Source organism: Callospermophilus lateralis, chromosome 4 (genome assembly GCF_048772815.1).
Source record: "Callospermophilus lateralis isolate mCalLat2 chromosome 4, mCalLat2.hap1, whole genome shotgun sequence".
Taxonomy (NCBI): Eukaryota; Metazoa; Chordata; class Mammalia; order Rodentia; family Sciuridae; genus Callospermophilus; species Callospermophilus lateralis.
Window position 1 is genome coordinate 166,155,055 of NC_135308.1, and position 13,633 is coordinate 166,168,687.

Genomic DNA, 13,633 nt, shown 5'->3' on the forward strand with positions numbered 1-13,633 from the left:
TCTAGAAGAAAAAGCTGTCTGGTAGCAGTGCAGCCTGTGACCTGCCAGTCAGTGGTGTCCAGAGCATGCAGGGAGGAAGGGGCTCAGGTGGGGAAGGACCGACTGTGTGCTGCTTTGAAGAAGAGGAGTCCCACCAACCCCAGGGTCAGGTCCTCGTCTGAGAATGAAGAAAGTCTCAGAAGAAAGTCAGCTGTGGGGTGGAGAGGCGGTGGCCTCCTGCAGCCCCACTGGGACGCCCCCTCCCCACACGCCCTGCACCTGCCCTGCTCAACAGAGAGAGACAGAGGACAGACCCTCCACTGTGTCCCTCCAGGAGGGAGGCTCGGGTCCCCAGGGGTCCGCCAGCCCCAGCCCCCTGGCTTCTTGGTGCCCTCCTGCTCTCTCCTCATCCATGTGAGATGGTGGGAAGGGGTGACCCTCCTGCTGTGTCCTCCTTCCCCTGCCTGACCGCACAGAACCATTGGCCTCACCTCCGCGCACAGGCCGACATGTCACTCTGATTTCTCCCAGGTCTGTCCGCCCGTCCCACTTGCCACACTGGCTCTCTCCTCTCCATCTCCCAAGGGGACTGAAAGCAGCCTGGCTCACCCTGGGCAGGCTGCCTGGTCCAAGTGGGTAGGAGCCTGAATGGGGACAGAGGTGGCCAGTAAGCTGACAGAGCTGTCTCCCTGGGAGCTAAGAGGACTGTCCAGAGACTACTGCAGTATTCAGGCCCAGTGGCCTTGGTCAGCAGGGAAGCAGCTGGGGAGACCCACTGGGGCTTCTAGAGTGGGCAGCACATGGAGAGGGCAGAGTGATGGTGGGAAGGAGTGAGAGGCAGGGAGTGGGCAAGGATGTGGCTGAGTCCCTGGGGGACCAAATGGCCACTGGATCTCAAGTGGAAGGATGGAGCCTGCCGCAGTCTGGCTGGGCACAAATCACAAGCCACTGAAGCAGGAACAAACTTTATTTTTGAACTGCAAGTAAAAACCTCACACACGCTCCCGGGGAATTCTCCCAAATCACACGCGGCTCGTCCAGGAACCCACAGCCGGAAATATCTCTCCCGGAAAACCCTCCTTCTGCACTTCCCCAGCCAATGGGAACTCTCGGGGAATCCCCGGAAATCCCCATGAGAACTCCAAAGTAGTGGGAGAACTCAAAAGTGGCGGCAGAGGCAGATAGTAATGCCTCGCCTGTCAATCAATACTGTTGGCAAAATGCCAGGGGCAATACAGACTCGGCCATGGCTCTCAGCATCTCCCCCCTTGTGTTTAATTAAATAATAAGCAATGTGGCTTAGGGACTGTGCCTGTTAGGTAGTCCAATTCAACATATGGTTCTTCCCCGTCATCGGATGAGCTGACCTCTAGGCGTCAGCCTCCTGTCTTAGGTTGGTACCCCTGCGATTGGATCATACCCGTCATTGACTACCGATCCAGCATACAGCCATACTTGTGGATAGGCCTTTGCACCAGTGGGGGGGTGAGGTTCTTTGCCTCACCTCTATTGGCCCCCAAATTTGGCCTTGGTGCCAGTGGGGGGATGAGGTTCTTTGCCTCACCTCTGTTGGCCCCCAAATTTTAGACCATCACTAGTAGAAGGGAGGAGGATGCAAAATGCCACGACACTAAGCCAATTGAGGGCTCCTTTGAAAAATTGTACCACCGGTAACACCATGAGCGAAAATACTCCAGCACTACCACAATTTGCTGCACCAACAGATAGTTCACAATGCATACAAGTGATACATAGTCCAGGCAAGTTCTGCAAGCAGTTCAAAGCGGAGGAATCTATCAATATGTCCATTTCCTCCCAAAGTAAATCGACTCCTTGACTGAGCATTACTTGTTGAGTTATTATTCATTGATGTATCAGTTTATACAGTTTGTTGTGATAACTATCGAAGAAGCTGTAGTTTGGTTTTATCTTTGTCTTCACCGGCACTGGGATGAAGACAGGAATTCTGGCAATGATGCTAAAAAAAAATTATGTAACATTCCAACAGGCACTAAGAAAACAACTTTTTTGAACAATTTACATTATCCTGAACAGAATTATTAAACATAATAAAAAGGAAAGGTGAAAGTAAACAAACAGATCTGTTAACCTGCTTATTTGTTCACATATTAAAACAATTTTCAACAGCGGTTTACCCAATCTAAATTAAACCATTAAAATCACGTGAATAAAAAAATTCGGATCCATTTATTCATGAGTGCTCCTCATATATGATCTATGGACATACGCACATACAGACATACAACACAAAACAGAAGTGTGCACACATAACATACAACACATAAGACAATAGTAAAGGCCTTGTAGCTTTACCTAGGTGAAATATCCATTGCAATGTTTAAAAACTCCACAGTCAAAAAATAAAACTGATCAGAAAAACATTAACCTAGGTCTGTATGAGCTCAAAAATAAAATAGAACTTTATGATGTGGGAAAAGGCAATAATAAAATAGATATTGAAAAAAGTATCCTGGTTAATCACTGTCACAGATGTAAGAATAGCCAAACTGGAGCTCTGGATATCAGCTGTTATGGATTTGAGTCAAATCACCTTTTTTTTGGTCCGTAGAATTCACTTTGGTTAGTTTCTCTGGAATCCAAATCGGCTGCTGTTCTCCCTGTGGAAACACACAAACAGACCCCCGACTCCAGACAGTCACTGGGTCAGGACCTTTCCATTGTCCTATTAGAATATCCTTCCAAAGCACCTTAGGCTTATGTACATTTTTTGGACACATATGCCTTTCTGCAGCACTAAGCCCTGATGAATCCAAATTTAAAAAGTTTAGAGTAGGGGCTGGGGATGTGGCTCAAGCGATAGCGCACTCGCCTGGCATGCTTGCAGCCCGGGTTCGATCCTCAGCACCACGTACAAACAAAGATGTTGTGTCCGCTGATAACTAAAAAATAAATATTAAAAATTCTCTCTCTCTCTCCCTCCCTCCCTCTCTCACTCTCTCTTTAAAAAAAAAATAAATAAAATAAAATAAAAAGTTTAGAGTAAAAAGGGTTATTTTAAGTTTATCTTTGGGGGATATATACCCCTTTCCAATTCCCTCTTTTTGCTTTAATAAGTACATTTTAATAGTTTGATGAGCTCTTTCAACTATGCCTTGTCCCTGAGGATTGTATGGGATTTCTGTTATATGAGTAATGCCAAATGATGAGCAAAATTGTTTAAAAGAGGTAGAAGTATAACCAGGACTATTATCTGTTTTTAACTGTTTTTGGAACGCCCACAGTGGCAAAATTTTGTAAGCAATGAGCTATAACATCTTTAGTTTTTTCTCCGGCATGAAGGGAGCCCATCAAAAATCCGGAAGAAGTATCAACTGTAACATGCAAATATTTTAATTTTCCAAATTCTGGCAAGTGTGTGACGTCCATCTGCCAAATATGGTTAGGTATCAGTCCAAGATTAACTTGTGGTAAAAAGGTCACACAATTTTGACATTGTTTTATTATTTGTCTAGCTTGTTCCTTAGTTATTTTAAAACACTTCTGTAAAGTATTAGCATTGACATGGAACCTTTTATGAAAATTTGTAGCTTCTTCTAGTGTAGAGAAAATATGTATGTCATGTGTAGTTTTATCTGCTAAATCATTGCCCAAACTAAGGGCTCCAGGCAATCCTGTATGTGCCCTGATATGTCCTATAAAGAACGGATCTTTTCTGTCCCGGATTAGACTTTGTATAGTGAGAAAACAGTAGAGGAAGGGGAAATCCTACCAGCATCTTGAAGGGATACTATAGCATTAACTATATTCTGACTATCAGAAAATAAATTAAATACAGAATCTTTAAACATCACAAAAGCTTGTAAAACTGCATTAAGCTCTACCTTTTGAGCTGATTGTTTGAGTACTAAAAATGTAAAAGTTTGATCAGGGGTAACTACTGCTGCTGTACCATTATTTGACCCATCAGTGAATATATTTAGAGCATTCATGATAGGGGTTTTTCTTGTCATTTTTGGAAAAACTACAGGATGCGAAGACCAAAAAGACAACAAAGGATTAGATGGTAAGTGATTATCAAATGAAACATTAGATTTACACATGATTATTGCCCAAGTATTTAACTCATTAGCTAACTCATCAATTTGATCCATAGTATATGGAGTAATAATTTTATTGGGAGAAATTCCAAACACTCCCTTTGCTGCTTTTATTCCTTTGAGTATTAATTGTCCTACAGCCTCAGGATACCTAGTAAGAATAGTGTTAGGAGAATAAGATAAATGTATCCACAATAATGGACCTTCCTGCCAAAATACTCCTGTAGGAATATTTTTTGTTGGTAGTACAATAAATAATAAAGGCAAAGTTATATCAATTCTATCCAAATGCATATTTTTCATATATGTTTCAATAATTTTTAATGCCTTTCTTGCTTCAGGCATTAACATTCGGGGTGAATTTGGATCTGATGGACCTTTTAGGATATCAAATAAAGGTCCCAACTCTCCTGTTGGTATGCCTAGATAAGGCCTTATCCAATTTATGTCTCCTAATAACTTTTGAAAGTCGTTAAGTGATTTGAGTTGATCTACTCGCATTTGAATTTTTGGTGGACGGACCATGGTTGAGGATAATAGAACTCCTAAATAATTAATTGGAAATTTTAATTGTACTTTATCTATTGCTATCTCTAGATTATAATTTTTTAATAAATTTGTAAGTGTGGATAACATTCTAGCAATGTGTTTTTATCTTTGTGTGCTAACAATACATCATCCATATAGTGAAATATTTGTAGTTCAGGATTTTGATTTCTAAGTGGCTGGATTGCTTTGTTAACATAAATTTGACACATAGTTGGGCTGTTAGCCATCCCTTGAGGGAGTACTTTCCATTCATATCTCTGATCAGGACCTTCATGATTCAGTGCAGGGATAGTAAATGCAAAACGTGGACTATCCTCGGGATGAATTGGAATTGAAAAAAAAAAAAACAATCTTTAATATCTATAACTAAAACATGCCAGGTTTTTGACAAAGCAGACAATTGAGGAATCCCCGATTGAGCAGGTCCCATAATAACCATCTCATTATTAATGGCTCTTAAATCTTGCAATAATCTCCATTTACCAGATTTCTTTTTAATGACAAAAATGGGAGTATTATAGGGAGATACGGAAGGTTGTATATGTCCCTCTGCTAATTGTTGTTTGACCAGGTCATGGGCTGCTTGTATCTTTTCTTTAGTCAGGGGCCACTGAGGAACCCATACTGGTCTTTCTGATTTCCAAGTAATTTTTATTGCCTCAGTGACCCCTTCTGAAAACCCAGTCCATGTCTATTTATTCCTTGATCTATTTGAATTGGTGCTGCTATACCTTGTTCTTGTTCTCCTAATCTTTTTTCTTTCCTGAAACCTTGTCTAGCCCTAATGGTGGGCACATTTGGATTGATGTTATTTGTTAATGTCAAACCTAATTGATCTAGGACATCTCGTCCCCATAAATTTATAGGAAGATGATCCAATACATATGGCTGTATAGTTCCTTCACGTCCTTCAGGATCCTTCCAATCTAATACCATTGCACTTCTATGGGGATTAGTTGCCACTCCTAGGCCTCGAAGCGTTTGAGTGGCTTGTTGTAACGGCCAATGTTTTGGCCATTCTTGATGAGATATGATGCTAAGGTCTGCACCTGTATCCAGTAGCCCATTAAATTCATGTCCTTGAATATTTAGTTTTAGCATGGGGCGAGAATCTAAATTTAAAGACAGCATAGCCCAATCTACACCTGTGGAGCCTAATCCCCTGGAACCTCTTTCTATACTACTACTGGAAAATTTATCATGCAGGCTGGGTATTATTAATATCTCCTGGTGAAATTACTGATATACCCTTTGGAGAACTAGCTATAATTTTTATTTCACCTTCATAATCGGTATCAATTACCCCAGGACTTATCATAAGTCCTTTTAGAGTAGAAGAACTGCATCCTAACAATAAGCCTACTGTTCCTTGGGGAAGAGGTCCTTTTACCCCTGTGGGAATGATTTGAACTCCCATCTCTGGAGTTAGTACTGCTCTGGCGGAGGCGCAGATGTCCAACCCTGCGCTCCCTCTGGTTCGTCTGATGAGGGAACTGATGGATAATGTGTCCTGGGCACTACCCTGATGCTGTTGCTGGGTTCCTCCATGGGGTTTCTGGGTTCCTCCAGTGCCCCGTATATTTGTGGTCGTGGGCCCCGGAGCATTGGGCCCCCCTGTCCATTTTTTGGCAATGGAGCCCGATGCCTTTCTCCAAGACACCTGGTCCTTGTCCATTTTTTGATAACGGAATACCCTCTATGGTCTTTTGAGAACGGCATTCATTAGCCCAATGTCTTCCTCTATGGCATCGTGGGCAAATACCCTGGTATTCTATTCCTTTGATACCTAGCTTTGTTAAGCCCTCCTCCTATGGGGCAATTCCTTTTAAAATGTCCTTTTTGTTCACAATTGTAGCATGTTTTTGACCTGGCATCTAAAGCCTGTTGTACTGCTGCCAAGACTTGCCCTTGTTCATTAATGTCTCTACATAATTTAATATATGTGTTTAAATCTTCATGTCTCCATGGTCTAATGACCTCTCTGCAGCAACGATTTGCTTGGTCATAAGCCAGTTTTTTTTATAAATGGCATTTCTTGTTCTGTATCCCCCAAAATTCTGGAAGCTGCTTGAATAAGCCTATCTACAAATTCAGCGTAAGGTTCATTAGTTCCTTGTATTACCTTCGATAATTGTCCTTGTAAATCTCCATGCCCCTGTAGAGTTTTCCATGCCCTAACCACATCTACAGCAATTTGTGCGTATAAGCCAGGATCATATTCAATTTGTTGCCGTTGACCCTCATAAGGTCCTTTTCCTAACAACATATCTAGATTTCTTTGAGGGTAACCGGCTGCTGCATTTTGCCTAGCTGTCTCCCTGCAAAATTCCTCATTGGCAACCTTCCATAACAAATATTGTCCTCCATTTAGCACAGATTTACACATACTAGCCCAATCTGCTGGCGTCATGTCCAAGTTGGTAATGGATTCGACCATGCTTACCGTGAAGGGTGCTTGAGGACCATAAGTTGTTACAGCTTCCTTTAACTGCTTCACTGTTTTGAAATCTAAAGCACGGTGAATTCGCTGCCCTCTTGCCTGCTCAAGTACAGGGCATGCTAATCGTTGAGGTCCTTTCTCAGGATCCCATCTATCAGCTGCGGGGGTTGAGGGCCACTCAGCTATCTCCATAGGTGGAGCTGTTGGTTGAATTACGCCCTCTGGCGATAGAACGGTGTTAGTAGCAGCCTCCTGTTGTAGCTTTTTCCCTAATAGCTGTTTCTCCTCTAAGCTTTCTTCCTTTAAATTTTCTTCCTCTGTCTGACTATCTCGAGAGACCTTCTCTTTTGCTTGATCTAAAATGTCTTTCTCCATGGTCTGAACCTCTAACAATTTACTTAACACTCTTTCAGTTTGTTTTTTACTAATTTCTAATCTGTTATAAAGATAATGCAACCCAATAAGATAACACAAAACAAAACCGAAACAGAATGAAACAAAAACAGAACAAAAAATCGTTGTATCAATTTTCCTATTTTCTTGACATGTGCATTTGTGGTCTATTTCTATCTCTTCCTCAGGGGCGAACAACTTCAAACCTTGAGCCAACCATTTGTCCCAGTCTGCCTGAGAAAATTCTAGGCATAGGCAGCTTGAAACAAAAACAAAACAAATCAAAACAAGAATACATTGTTTTTTAAAATGTTCACACATTCTCTCGCCTTCCCTTAGGGGCGAGCAATTTCACTTACCCCCAAGCTTCAGATGTTCCCCGTACGGGCCGCCAATTGCCGCAGTCTGGCTGGGCACAAATCACGAGCCACTGAAGCAGGAACAAACTTTATTTTTGAACTGCAAGAAAAAACCTCACACACGCTCCCGGGGAATTCTCCCAAATCACACGCGGCTCGTCCAGGAACCCACAGCCGGAAATATCTCTCCCGGAAAACCCTCCTTCTGCACTTCCCCAGCCAATGGGAACTCTCGGGGAATCCCCGGAAATCCCCATGAGAACTCCAAAGTAGTGGGAGAACTCAAAAGTGGCGGCAGAGGCAGATAGTAATGCCTCACCTGTCAACCAATACTGCTGGCAAAATGCTAGGGGCCATACAGACTCGGCTGGCTGTGGCTCTCAGCAGTCAGGAGACAACCAGGACCCCCCCAAGGGCGGCACAGATGAGGGAGGTTGTTGGAAAAGGCAGGTCTGCACTGGAGGTGCCTGGGGGTTCAGATGTGTGTGATGGCTGGCAGCTGTCTGCAGGTGGTGGGAGGCCAGGGGAGCTAGAAGGAAGCTCCTGGCCCTGGGGTACCTCAAGAAGTCGGGATGTGGTGGGAGGGGGTGGGGCGGGCACCTTGTGCACAACAGCATGTGGGGGTCCAGCAAGCCCAGCTTCCTGCCAGGTCCCCCAGGTGGGGTGGCATGTGAAGCCAGGCCAGATCTCAGTGGCATAGCCCCAGAGCTGCAGCCTCTGTCCCCTGAAATCCAGAAGGGTCCTCTAGGTGGCACTGTGCTCCAGCTCTGCCGCCCAGGGCAATGTAGGGTACAGGGCATGTCTCTCTCCTGTGGATGGTGGCCTGGGGATGGGTCGTTGCTGGGACACTGGCCACCGCCGGGCTCCCGCACCTGTCTTGGGGCGGAGGGAAGAGGTGAGGTGGGCAAAGGTCAGCTGTCCTTGCCCCTGGGGACACGCCCCAGATCCCCCCCATCTGCCCCCAAACTGGCACTGCTGAGTGACCAGCTCCTCCTCTCCTGCTGAGGCTGGAAGGACACCAGAGCCTCAGCTTTCTCACCTGTGAACAGGGGGGGTGTTTCCAGCAGAAGGAGCTGGGGCCATTGGGGGTGACCTGGCCCGAAGTGGGAGCAGGGAGTTGGGCAAGGGTGCGAATCGGGCAGAAGGGCTGGGCGGGGCTGGGCAGGACGAGGGGCACAGCGGGCTCCACGCGGGAGTGCAGGGACGTGGGCCCGCGGGCTTGCTCATCGGCGCCCCTACCGGCCTCCAGGGGTGCCCCGGGGCTGGCGCGCGCCTCCCGCCCGCAGACTCCCGACCTCGCCCAGGCCGGCAGGTGGGGCTGAGGGACTGTTCAGGCTGGGCCATGGCCTGGACAGCTGCTTCCTGAAGCCCTGTGACCGCGACAGGCCCACTCCCCTGTCCCTCACCCCACCGCGGTCCCCAAGCGTGGGCGCAGCGGGAGTCTGGCAAGTTCTCTCTTGGGCCAGCATCAACATTGCACGGATGGAAAAGGAGCCCTCCTTAGGTGACCTGGGTTTGCCCAGTGCTTTCTCACCTGACCTAGAGCTCTGCCACAACTGGTCCTAAGGTACCCACCTCCGTCCCTCTCCTCAGCAGATGGCCTCTCTCCAGGTCAGCAGGGAGTTTAGTCATGAACCAGGGAGTCAGGGGTTCTGCCAGTCTCTTGGTGGGAGCTGAGGCTGGGGTCGGCAGGCAACACAGCACATTCTGGGGCCTCTGCCCAGGTCCTGAAGGACACACATCCAGGTCCGGCACACAGCCAGACTTCATCCCAGCAGAACTGGCCTTCCCTGGCCTTGGGCCTGTGGGGCGGGAAGCTTCTGGAAGTGCCCTGCCACCACTCCCCCACACTAACTCCTGTAGAGTGTGTCTTGATGCAGGGGTTCTGGAGACTGAGGTCTCTGTGAGCCCCACATTCTCAGCAGTTAGTCACTATGTCCCCAGGAGCTTGGAACAATGTCTGGAGACACTGGTTCCTATGACTGGGTGAGGGAGGGAGTCAGTGGGGCCAGGGATGTACTCATGCTGGGAACACAGACCTGCTCTGTGGGGACAGTCACACGTCTTCTGCAGTGACCAGTACATTCTCACCCTGAGGCAGCCTCACTGTCCAGTGGGTGCATGGCCTCTGTCCTCTCACAGCATGGCCGTGTGGTCACTGTGCCAGCACAGAGACTGATGGCTGGCTGGCTGTGTCACCTGCTAGGCTATTATCTCTACCTGGTTATCCAAAGCCTCCTGCATGGTGATGTATTCTGGTGGGTGTTAAAAGGAATTTAAATTGTCCATATCTAGCCAGACACAGTGGCCACACCTGTAATCCCAGCAACTGAAATCTGAAGCAGGAGGATTGCAAGTTCAAGGTCAGCCTCAGCAACTTAGTGAGGTCCTGTCACTAAATAAAAAATAAAAAGGGCCAGGTGCAGTGGCACATGTCTATAATCCCAGGGGCTTGGGAGGCTGAGGCAGGAGGATTACAAGTTCAAAGCCAGCCTCAGTAGCTTAGCAAGGCCCTAAGCAACTCAGCAAGACCCTATCTCTAAGTAAAATATAAAAAGGGGGCTGGAGTGTGGCTCAGTGGTCAGTGAAGTACCTCTGAGTTCAGTCTCTAGTATCAAAAACAAAAAGTCCACATCTGTGTGTTAGGCCATCTGCATAGCTCTCCCCAACCCCCTCATCCCTGACAGCTCCATCTTTCTCTGACCAGCCCCCTGAACAGCCAGACAGGCCACTTATCCACTATTCTATCCCACATGCCCCTGTAGGGGCCAGACATCTATGAAGATGCCAGGGACCACCACCCTAGCATCTTTTGGGTCTTAAAATAACTTCCAGGATGTCACACTTGTGGTTTACTCTGTCGAGGACAGTTGCAGAAGTCTGCACTAGACTTTTCTGCTACTATGGTTACGTATATCTGTCCCTCTCTGTTCTAGGACTGGAGAAATGACTCCTGATGGCTGTGCACACTCTATTGGTGGTATGACCTGGCTGCCATAATGTCCACCCTCTGGACACCTCCCTGTCCTGTGGGAATCCCCCATCCTTATGGCCAGGACAGCAGTGACAGGTAGGTGTGGAGGGTGTCATTGTGGAGTGACTGGGGGAGCACAGGGGCCTGTGGCACTGTCCACTCCAAGAGTCGTTAAACCCACAGGGGTGTCAGGCTGCTGGCCATGCTCCAGTAGATCCCAGGGGTTGAAAATGAGCATCACAGGCGGGGGCGGGGGCCGGGGGGGGGGGCAGTAGGCTGGAAGAAGCAGGGCCTGGTTCCTGGGGACAGTGTCTGCATGTGGTTGGGTCCAGCCTGGGTCCTCTGCGGGGACTGCAAGCCCCCCAGGACACACTCCCTCTGTGCCTGGCTCAGCGCGCTCTCAGAACGCCCACTGGGGCTGGCTCTGCTCCAGGAGGGACTGCGGCCAGCTGGAGCAGAAAGACCTCCTAAAGACCTGCCTCGGATCCCCGATCCCCGGGGTCTTCGGAGAGATGTTTTAGTATCCCACCCGCTGTCAAGGACCCGGTCCTTTGGCACCCATTGCCTGCAGCCGGGCATCTTGTGCGGAGGGCGCCCCGGGCTGCGCCCCCCCAGGCCCTCCGCCGCTGTAGGGAAGGTTGCCCTCCGGCCTCTGCGTCCTTTCAGCCGGGGCGCGCGGATCCCACAGCGGTGGGGCGACAGCGGGGCGACCCCTGAGAGTCCCTTCCCGCTGGTCGGCGCCCTGGAGACCCCATGGCAAGGAGGCGACGGACGCGCGCCCCCGGCCCTCCTTGAGCGCGCGCCTCGCGGTCCCCACTCGGCCGGGCGACCCAAGTCTGCGCCGCGCGCCACCGAAGGGCCACCGCCCTGCGCCGCAAGTCCGGGCGGGGGCGCGGCAGGCGGGAAGCGCGGGGCGCGGCGCTGGCGGGAAGGGGCGGCGCCGGAAGCGTCCGCGGCTTCCCCAGGGCCCGAGGAACGAGGGGGGCGCCGGCTGCCGGCCGTGCGCAGCTCCGGGGGCTCGCCCCGCCCCTGCGCCTCTCCCCCGCCCAGCGGCTCCGGGAACTCCCATTGGGAGCCAATAACAACGCGGCGGTGGTGACGGTGGCGGCGACACCGGAGCTTTCGGGGCTGAGGATTCTTGGAAAGCACTTGGCGACAGGTGACCCGCGGCCGGCGTTCTCGGGAGTCCCGCGGACGATGACCCCAGAATGGCACCGAGTCTAGGTTCCGGAGCCCTGAGGAAGCTAGGGGTCTGCAGAGCACGTCGCAGAGCTGCAGCGGTCCCGCCAGTCCAGCGCGCCACGCGGGCCCTGGACATCGCGGCCGCCAGCGGGCGCACGTCTTTGTGCGTCGTCTGCAGCCTGACTGGGCCCAAGGAAGCGGGGCGCCCACGCCTCCCCTTGAGGCTGGGACACACGCCAGGGCTGGGGCACATCCCTTCTTCAGGTTGCGCCCACTGTGGGTTCCGGGTCTGACCTTTTCAGCTGAATCACTTTTGCAGATTCAAAAAGTCAGCGTAAGAGCAGGGGCTGTGAGGTCCACCCCCCACACCACCCCCGCCTGGGGCGGCCCCGCTCCTCTGGTCGCTCAGGGCCCAGCGGACTCCTCCCACATCACTTGTCACTGCTGACACTTGGTTAACCTGCCAAAGGTGGGGCAGGTGGCGGCAGGGTCAGTGGCCTGGATGGCAGGAGCTCAGCCTCCACAGCCCAGCACCGCCCCTCCCCACCCCACGTGCTGTCTGTGAGAGCCAAGCCCAGTTTCCAGCAGCCTGCTGCACCCTGGGTCCCCCGCTACCCCCTGTCCCGGGCCTCACTATTAGCACCCTCTTAGCCTTCGGTGTCGCTGGAGAGTTAACTCTCTAGCTGCTGCCCCAGGTGAGCCTGGACCCCCGGCCCAGCTGCTGCCCAGACAACAGTGGCCCTTGTCTGACCGCCTGGGTGGGAGCTGGTACCAGCCCCGGGTGTCTCCTGCCCAGCCCCCACCCCACCAGGCTGCCCGCATTGTCCATTCACCCTCCGCCCTCACTATTAATAGCTCTCTGGGAGAAGCATTTGCTATAAATAGCCCCCAGCCCCTCACATGGGCTCATCAGACCCTGTGCCTGGGTGCACACAATCACCCGCACACACTGCATACTGCACACTGCGCGCTCCGAGTAGCATGCTGGGCACCCTGCCCGTTCCTGCCTCTTTAGGGCAAAGTGCATGGAGGGGCACCACCCCACCTGCCCTCCAGACAGATGCATGGCCATCCTTGTGCCCCTCACCACCTGGGGTGGGAGGCTGACCCAGCCCTGCCTCAGCTGGCCGGGCTTGCTTCACAGCCCAGCCCACTTCTGTGGGTCACTCAGGAGCCTGGCCTGCAGGCTCTCCCTCACTCTTGAACTCTTTGTGAGGCAGACACTGCAGCCCACCTGGCAGAGCACCCGATGGCCGAAGCCAGCCTGAAGGAAGGCCTTTGGACCCCTGCCCACTCCCGGGGTCCAGCCACTACAGGGACCCAGCCCTGGCTGTCTGCTCTGGATACTGCCAGGTCAGGCATGAGGATCACAAGGTCCTATCAAGCCCCATGGAGACACAGGCTCAGCACAGCCTTCACCCACTGACTCCCACTCAGGGACCCCAAGGTGGCTCAGCCTCCCACCTGCCCTATGGGCCAGGCGTCACTGAGCTCCCGTCCCATGCTCTGACCCCAAGGCCTCAGCAAGCAGGCAAACTGTGGTCCCCCTGCGACAGGGTGGCTGCCTGGCCCAGGATAGCCTTCCCCGCTCAGACGGCCTGGCCCCTGTGGTTGGCAACAGGATGGGGAATTGGGGGCTGCTGTTATTGTGTAGAGAGGGAAAAGGGAAAACAACCCT